Here is a 9609-nt window from a genome sequence, read left to right as displayed (position 1 = left end):
GGATACTGTGATGCAGGACAGGAGACTGTTTGGAGAGCTACGTACGTAATTCTGGAAACCCACCCGAAATAAGCAGTATTAAAGGTCATCAGGGTTTTTCGTATTGTGTTTTGTACCTGACATTGAAGCCTATACCAAAATAATCAATTTTTTCTATCCAAAATAAATTGCACTAGCCGTTTTGATATTAGAAGTAAAAACGTGTTTCACAATGGTCCATAGAACGGTATGTGTGGTATACCACAATTTGGGATGAGTGGGTGATCACTTTTTCGTTCATAACATCTAGGCCTAAATGGAATATAATTTAGGCGTAAAATTTGACTGGAATTATGAGAAAAATATGAGCTTGTAAAAATCTTAATGAAGAAGTGAGGGGGGTCAATCAGGTCACCTATTTAAGCAACAGCAACTCTGATAGAAGTTTCAGATAATGGTTGCAATTATGGCGTGATATAGCAATGCATTATGGGACGGTAAAATGTTCTGCTGTTGACTATAAGACGTCCTGTCAACCAGACTAAAAATGCCGTACTGCACAGGTCAGCAACCAATCATGGCGCGCCTTTACCCTGACGTCAGACACAAACTAGTCTTCTTAATTTGGTTTTCAATAATTATATCCATTGCCGGTGAATATGATAAACATTAGAAAACGTACTATAGGGCCTCTGTATAGTTGCTTGTTTGTGGCAGAAGTATAATAATCTACACCAGCTCGCGCTCTGTCTAGTTGCACTGCTCTCAAGTTACGGTTTATTTTAGATTGAAATCCCATTTTTAGATTATTTAGTTTTTTGAAACGGTATAGCAGACAACACTACGAATAATATTACTGCAGAGTATTTGGAACTTCTTTTTGCAGTAAAACAGCACCATCATGACTCGTCTTTACGTGGTACTTGTTGCCGTCGTGCTCTTCGCGTCGACAATTAACGCCAAACTTGATTCCGAGTACCAAGAAGAAGAAAAAGAGCGAAACGTTTTACGCAAACACGTGGAATTACTGGAAAGTAAAGTAAGTCTGTCTATATAAATAGCGCCTTCCCCTTCTGTATGCAGTCATTGAGTGGAGAGCGTACATACAGGGTGTCCCTGAAAGAACTGTATCGTTTGGGTACTTTAACGCATAAACCAAACGTAACTAAATAACTGGTGATATTGAGAAACATATCAGATATCACACTCTTTTTGATTTTTGACAATTGACCGCCCCGTTTTTGAAATAAAAGAATTTAATGAAACTCCCTCATTTTCAAGCCTTTCCACGGAGTCAATATCTATCAATGACAACAGACGCATCATGCGCTGATGATGTGCAGTGATTAGGCCATCTTTATTTTTACTCTTAGTTCGTCTCAAAGCCCTTCCCAAGTTAAAAACCTAATACGGAATGCGGTTTTAATTTTTAATTTTTTTAATTTTTAATTTTACTTCAATTTTGTGTATCTGTGGCAAAGATAGACCACCTTTTCATCTCTCAGGGAGGTTGCAATGTGGTCAAGATAAAGATTTTTTTATTGAGATTTACGCTTTGGGCTATGTTGACGTCTGACGATGTCAGACTTGAGATTGTTGTGTGGTGGATCGGGGGAAAAACAGCGGAAAAAAACCCTGAAATTTACCCCAGCGGGAATAACGCGAAAAAACCCGGGCGATTCTAAATGCGCGCGTTGGCTTTGAGCTAATTTTTAAATCAAGATGGCCTTAGCACTCTGACTATACTATAATTCGTCGTCCGTATTCCATAGTGGCGTATAGTGGGGCGCCGCGAATAAACAACTTTTCGAGAAAATCGGGTTTGAAGAAATGCCAATTTAAAATCGAGTTGTGTAAATCAGACATTCATTATATTTTGTAAATGATGTGAAATTTCTGTAGTAAACTAAATAGATTTTATTGTTATATATTTTTCAAAAGAAATAAATACATACTTTTGCTGGCAAACTGACAATAAAACTATACGTCACTATGGAAAACGAACAAAACGCAATACCTAACCTTTTCGTATTCCATAGTAGCGTATCGACCATACGCCACTTTTTATACACATTTTATAATTATGAAATATCGGCAAAATGAAAAACATCGTATTCCATAGTGGCGTATAGGTCCGATACGCGTACGCCACTATGACATACGATGTTTTTCATTTTGCCGATATTTCATAATTATAAATGTAGATAAAAAGTGGCGTATGGTCGATACGCCACTATGGAATACGAAAAATGTCACTTTGTAACTATACGCCACATTTAATTAATCAATTACTAATTAATTAGCTAATTATGACTGATGAGACTTAGAAAAATGACAGAGAACATCACTAAATTTATTTTTGCCAAATTTCAAACAAATGACCAAAAATCACTATACGCCATTATGGAATACAGCCGACGAATTGACCATCGATTAATATTTGAATCCGTGGAAAGGCTTGAAAATGAGGGAGTTTCTTAAAATTCTTGTATCTCATGAACGGTATGGTTAATTGTCAAAATTCACTTTGTGATAGCTGATTTATTCCTCAACCACACCAGGTATTTAGTTATTTTTAGTTGTGGCGTTAAAATACCCACACAATTACGTTTCCGACGATACAGTTCTTTCAGGGACTGATGGTGGAGCATAATGTCTTGTTCCAATTTGCACACTTGACCTAAACGCAAAATGTAAAAAGTTTAAACGTACGTTTTTGGATTTTTTTTTTTTTGTTTTGGTCATGCAATGTCGGTATATAATGGTCATGAAATCATTAATCATATAAACATATCCCAAAAAGAAAATACCCCCCTTAATGAAAGATCATTCGAAAATCAGTGCCAAATTTGGGCTATGCATTCGAAGCAAAATGTATTTATTTATTTATTTCTGTGCATTATGACACCTCATTTGTAGTAATGGTCCCAATATTGATGTCGTATCGTATCGTACATTTAAACAAGGTTTAACTAAAGATTTGAAAAGTGGTAGTTGTTATTCAGTGGTCATTATTCATTTGATGTCAAATTGAAACATGCAGATTTCACTGAATATTCTTTTGACCAGCAAGGTCCTAATGGCCTATTAATAATGGTACTCGGGGTATCGGTGTCCTGTTTAGTTTGAGTCTTTGGAAGTATTAAATGTAATGCTAATGTGCCATTCATGCATCTATAATAATACATCTAAATATAATAACTTTATTCCTTAAAACAGACGAAAAAAACCTGAAAATAATACTATTTAATATAGGCCTAACCACTTTTTAGCAAGTTTTAAACATGAGCATTGGTGATGCTAAGAAAAGTCTCGGTCCTCTGGTTTGTGCTCCTCCATCACTAAACAAAACTGTCACCCCTCAGTCCAATGAGAGAATAAAATTCTAACTGTGATTTTATGATAATTAAAGGGCACTTCTTGAAAAATACACTAGCAGTAGCAGTGTGTACACGCACACACATGTTACCTTTACTTATTGTAGATTTAGCAATCTTATTAGGAATATAATTGAACAACAGAGAGGTATAAAATACACTTCAGTTGATGTGGCTTGTGAAATAAATGTCAAAAACACCAATATCTTACAAAAATCATTTTTTACCCAAAATTAGGTTTTTTAGGAAAAGTGCCTAAAACACGTCCCTATATCAAATCTCGCAGCTCCACATCATTCCTAATCTGAATGTAGAATGTACATATCAGGATATGCTTTTAATGTACAAAACATAGATATTATAAATGTGTAAGCAAACTTTATATTGCCATTTTGCTGTGTCAATAATGGATGCAGCTTGGTACATAGACGTCCACAGATGTCAAAAATAGCAAAATCTAATCTATGAATCACTTTAAACTGTTCGCCTTCATCTATGACACGCTTCTTTGTCTTATTAATTCATATACTTTTAGCTAAGTGAATGGACTGAATCCAACCCATTATGATTTGCCATAATTATGCCGGTTAATAATAGTGAATAAGATTATGTTTTTCCGTGTGCTTTTCTTCGTAACTTATAACAGAAGTGAACTAATTATCCCGCCTTACTTAATGATCGATCACTGCGCATGGTATCTGGAGTACGAGTTGCCAGTAGTCTTCAAGGTGTTTTTGCGAGCTATCACATTGGTGATACCGTCCATCGCTACAATCATCAATCTTAGACGTGTAAGAAATCTTCGCGTGTGAAATCTTACGCGTCTAAGATTTTACACGCGTAAGCTTTCTTACACGTCTATAAGATTGACCATTTACCATGACAAGTGATGGACGATATTGATTAAAACGTACCGCCGGACGCTCTTTAGGCTGTTGCCACTTGAAAAATTGTGGTCACTGGTCACACAATTAGATCAAGATTTCATTGGTCAATAAGATGATTGGCTGTTTGGGATTTCTGGCCCGATGATTAGTTGATATAAGTCTACCGCGAATTCCTTACATGTCTGGTTGAAACAATACTTATTTTATAGGGGAATGCTAAATAATATAATTATCATTATGATTTGCTTTATTTTAAGGAATTACTGGATCTCCTGAAGGACAATGCAAATGACGAACAAGTCAACAAGCGCACAGAAGAAATAATTGAAAGGAGCAGATCGGCTGAATGGGACGGATCTGTATCTGAACCACTTGACGAAGAAATAGGGCAACCATGGAAGTAACGGCAGAAAGGTAACGGGAAACTTGGTGGGCATTTGTTCACCCAGTAAATTAATTTGCCCTCACAGTAAATTCAATTTGCCCATTGCCCAAAAATGCCCAGTCATTTAATTATTTTGCCCGCAAAAATTGGGCAGCATTATACTATAATTACCATAAAACTAGAAATATGATGCCCTGGAAATCAATTTGCTGTTTGACCTGAAGTTCTTTAGTTGCAACTTTGGAGCAGTAATAAATATCACATAGTACATGTTTGTATAGGACTTTAATATAAGAATATAACTAATTATAAGTGGGAAATAGGTCTTTATATAACACCTAAGTAGATCCTTGTCATTTGATTGGTTGATTGTTGGTCACATGTCATTCAATAAATAAACTATTTTACGGCCTACGTCACTACCGTGGAATTTGGTTATATGCACCCTGCATTTTCGTTATATGCACCGTGCATTTTTGTTATATTCCGCACGTTCTATTGCATGGCGAGATTGCATGTTTTTTTTCAGTCCGATCGACCAACACTAGTATTGACGGGTTACGGGTGATTAAAACCACACAATTAATTTGCGGCAATTCTGGATAATGAATAACCGTAAGAAATATAATCCACATCCACAAAATAATAAAGCTGTGAATAGGCCTAGGCCTATTCCGATTTTTCTCTTTGGGAAAAGTACAAAACAAGAAAGTGAAAAGGTAAGCTTACAATACGCATTGGTTAGGCCCTATGGCTAGGAAAGCTTAAATTGTATTTTACCGCGTAAGGAAAGCTTGATATAAATAATAATAGGCCCATAATAATACTATTGAACATGTTGAATGGCTTATTTTTGGGTGATACAAAAATATATTGCTAAAAAAGGCCTACTCGCCTGCGATTCATACGATTTTTTAAACTCGTGCATGGCAAGGCCATTACAATCAACCAATCAAATGACAAAGATCTACTTAGATAAAGAGAAAACAAATAATGAATGTTTTTTCATTCGTGCAATGGAAAGAATATTTTCATTCATTGAAAAATGTAATGTTCTATTCAACTCAGCTTCGCTTCGTTGAATGGAACATTCCATTTTTCAACTCATGAAAATATTCTTACCATTGCACTCATAAACATTCATTATTTGTATAATATTATATTTCAGGGTTGACCATACTTCCAAATGATAGTAAATTCAATTACCGACTTGGGGTGAAAATACCGAGGAATATAACCTACATAGTACCGCAGATAGGCCACTTAGTACCACTCAAAAAGCCAGAAACTTTGTGAAAAACTGAAATATCGCGTAAATTTGAATAACCAGGCCGCAAATAAATAAAATTGCAGCCATTTTGACTTTTGGCAAATGAAAGATACCGTAAATACTGGACATAAGCATTCACCAGTAAATACTTCGTCAAATCCTGGTTTGGCAATACTGTTATATTTTAGAAATATGGTTACGTTCATGTGTTTCATATTCTCTTAGCAAATAATTTAAAACAGGTTAGAAAATGCCACTTAAATTATACCTTTCTAATCTGTAAGTGGTGTGTGTCTGATAAGACAATACACAATAAAAGTTCAACACATTCAAGACATTACTATAATAAAAACATTGTCCGTCCCTTCTACCAAGGGTGATTTTACTGCTTCATTGGTTATAACTATAACTTGCTTTCTATCTAACGAAGTAAATTTTCAGTTACGTCGTATACAATAAAATTAACAATAAATATAGCTTCGCGCGAGAAAGGACAACCCCCATGGCCGTAGCAAGGGGGCTGTGGTTACAAGGTGACCATGGCCACCTCGCTTTTTGAGTAATACGTTATGTTTTACGTTATATTTTGATTTTGATATATAACTCTATTTTTGCCGCCCAATATATTGATGGCTGCCCCACATTTAATTTGCTGCGACCCTGCCCTCCCAAACCACCGCGGGTCAAACAAGGTGCTGTGTATTTCTTAACCCTCAGTTTGAAGGTTGCCCAAGGGGGTCTTAAATCATTTCTTGTCCAGGGATCCACACGTTCACCCATCGGGTCCTTGATCAGTGAAATTTTAGAGGGGGTGGGGAGGGCGGCTTGTTTTGGCATCATTCAAACATAATGAATAGCATCATGTCGGATCCAAAATGGCCGCTGATGACACCTATTATCTAGACCTAAAATACATATTGTTGAATCATGACGTCATTGCACTTGCCCTTCTCATAATGCGATCAAGTAAAATTAGTCGGAATTCGGCAATCTTAGTTTTGAGATATGGGCCAAATAATGTGTGAAGGGGTGGAAAATCAAAATTTTGTGCAAAATGGAAGGAAAAACATTCTTCTTTCACATGAACAACTTTTTTGATGAAATTCCGAAGAGAAGATGTTGATAAAGTGACTTTTTTTACCCAATACAGCTTTTGTTATGCCAAATTTCGTAGCCATATCTTGAACCAAATGTATTTTGGGCACACTTTAGACTGATTTTGCTTGATCGCATCAAATATTTCATTCAAGTTCCTTGACGTAATAAAACTAAGATTATAACATTTTCATATTCCCTACAGCTCCAACTTGCTGGAAATGGGATTGTTAGGCAACTGTGATGCAACATTGTCTTAGTTTGCGGCAGTGATGGACTAACTTATTTATCGCAGGGTTTACTTCACTGCATGCATCGGTTGCGTTCTAGGGGACCCGATTTTAACAGTGGTTCAACAAGATTTGCATGCTCAAGATTTTAATTTTGGTTGATAACGGTGATAGGGGATACATGTACACCTCTTAAATTATATAGAATAGAAATAGAAATAGAAATAGAAATAAGCATTTGCCAAGCGCCACTTATCCAATAAATGATGATCATATGAATATTTGTCGCAGTTTACGGAAACTTAAAATCAGTGCAATCAGTAAATTGTAAGTCGTGTCAGTTTCTCCATATAATCGTGTTTTGTGTCTAAAATGCTATTTGGATCCAAAATGAGGGTCTTTTGACAGGGATATACTTAGCAGCCGCTCATGCCGAACAAAGCAGAAATTATATTTCGCGGTCAACTGACGTAACAAATTGATAGCCGGGCATGCTCCGTTTAGGGCTAGACAGTCTTGACTCACGAAGCTACCTATCGTATTAATTAATTAATCGGATTAGATCATTGTTTCCATCAACATTATTTATTTGACGTGGGCAGCGAGCGACTTCTTTTCTCATCTTCTCTGGCTAAACATATCTTACAATAACATTTAAAAGACATTAGAATACATGTATTGTTGTAGGGTTTTTTTTTCATTTTAAAACGTCTTATAACTTAATAATACCCAACATTTAAAATGTTACTCAAAGATTGACCAAAACCAAAACCCGTATACCAAACATTGTTGTGTTTACTGTGATATAACTTACTTTAGTAATGCACATACATGTACATTTAAGACAAGAACATGATTATCAATAAACAGTGTCAATTATACAATAAACCAATATTATTCTTGAGTCTTTTTTTTATAAATGTCCAATGTATGTGAATGACGAAGATCAGAAGGTAAAGATCGAATTCCAAAGTTACGGTGCAGCAGAGGAGAAAGCGTGGTCAACAACTGATGTTGTAACGTGAGGAACAGAAAGAAGTAGTTTGTCTGAAGATCTGAGATTACGACCCGGACTATAATGGTGTGAGAAGATGTTAGATAGGGTGGTGCCAGATCATGAAGACTTTTGCAGGTTATCAATAACGTTTTATATTTCATCCTTTCGAGTTCTGGAAGCCAATATAAATCTTTGTGAACAACTGAAATATGAACGAATTTTAGTGTGAGTACATGCAGTCGAGTTTTGAACCAGTTTGAAGATTTTTGAGAAGATTATTCTGATATTCCGTGTAATAAACAACTTTCATTGTCCAATCTTGACGTAAGTAAGGCATGTTGTTCTCAAAGGTTTACATTGGCTTCCAGCACGCCAAAGGATGAAATTTAAAACCGTTATTGATAACCTGCAAAGGTCTTCATGACCTGGCACAACCCTACCCATCATGAGTGGTGCTTCAGCGTTGTCATGGTTTAGACTTTTGAAAAAAAACACCCCAAAACAAATCAATATGCGTACGGAATTTTGACTTTGAATAAAACTTGGCAACCACTCAATTGGGCGATTCCATTTAAAATCCGCACTACCACTGTGGAAGAGTTGGCTACAGAAGGAGTACCAATTTTGAATAGAATACAAGATAGAGTAACATCTATTAATCCAGTTGATATTGGTAAAGCCATAATACAGGGGGATTATGGCCCGGGGATTATGGGTTTCAAAATCCGCGTGTTTATAGTGAATATACTGAGTTGTGAGTACATCGTGTACAAGATTCCCTGTATGTACACCGCAACCCTTGCTGTTTATAGTGAGCCATAGTTTACCGCACAAATCATGTACCAATTAACATTATCGTACATTTGCAATGACCCTTAGGTCACACGGGGAGTGTGTAAATATTGTGGCGCGAGCTATTAAACAGCCCGTTCACAGTGCGAACATGTAGCTTCTGTATTGATAACTCTTGGGGTGAGAAGCGTTCTGAATGTTCTGTGTGCATCAGACACATCATGAAGAGGCTACTTCCGGTAATACAGCACACTGCACACAGTTTATCCTCGTGTGTTTATAGTGGAAATATCTCGCGCCAATATCCATCGATGTACGGTACGTACAAATACGGCTAGTGTTTATAGTGACCAAGTTTCCGGATAATTTCTGACCGGATAGAAATTATACGCCAATGTACCGCACATCTGCTCCCAACATTAAACACGCCGAATGATTAAGGCTACATGCTCTTTTTGCGCCAAAACATTAAAGTAATCTTTTCCCACAACTAAATATCATAGTCAAGAAATTCATGATGTGAATTCTAAGGTGAGAATTTTGGATTTCCATTTTAAATTCATTGATATGTGATATTTTGAATAAATAATGAGTACG

At 36.2% G+C, this 9609-nt stretch overlaps 1 long non-coding RNA gene across 1 annotated transcript; it reads left to right on the top strand.

The window, feature by feature from the left end:
* Positions 1-636: 636 nt before the first annotated feature.
* On the top strand, positions 637-8118 carry LOC140168676 (uncharacterized). Its single transcript, XR_011861260.1, has 3 exons — positions 637-1018; positions 4501-4657; positions 7199-8118. It is a non-coding gene; the product is annotated as an uncharacterized lncRNA (long non-coding RNA).
* Positions 8119-9609: the final 1491 nt, after the last annotated feature.

The sequence above is a fragment of the Amphiura filiformis genome, chromosome 13, assembly GCF_039555335.1.
Source record: "Amphiura filiformis chromosome 13, Afil_fr2py, whole genome shotgun sequence".
NCBI classification, from domain to species: domain Eukaryota; kingdom Metazoa; phylum Echinodermata; class Ophiuroidea; order Amphilepidida; family Amphiuridae; genus Amphiura; species Amphiura filiformis.
This window is presented reverse-complemented; position numbering and strand designations above follow the sequence as displayed.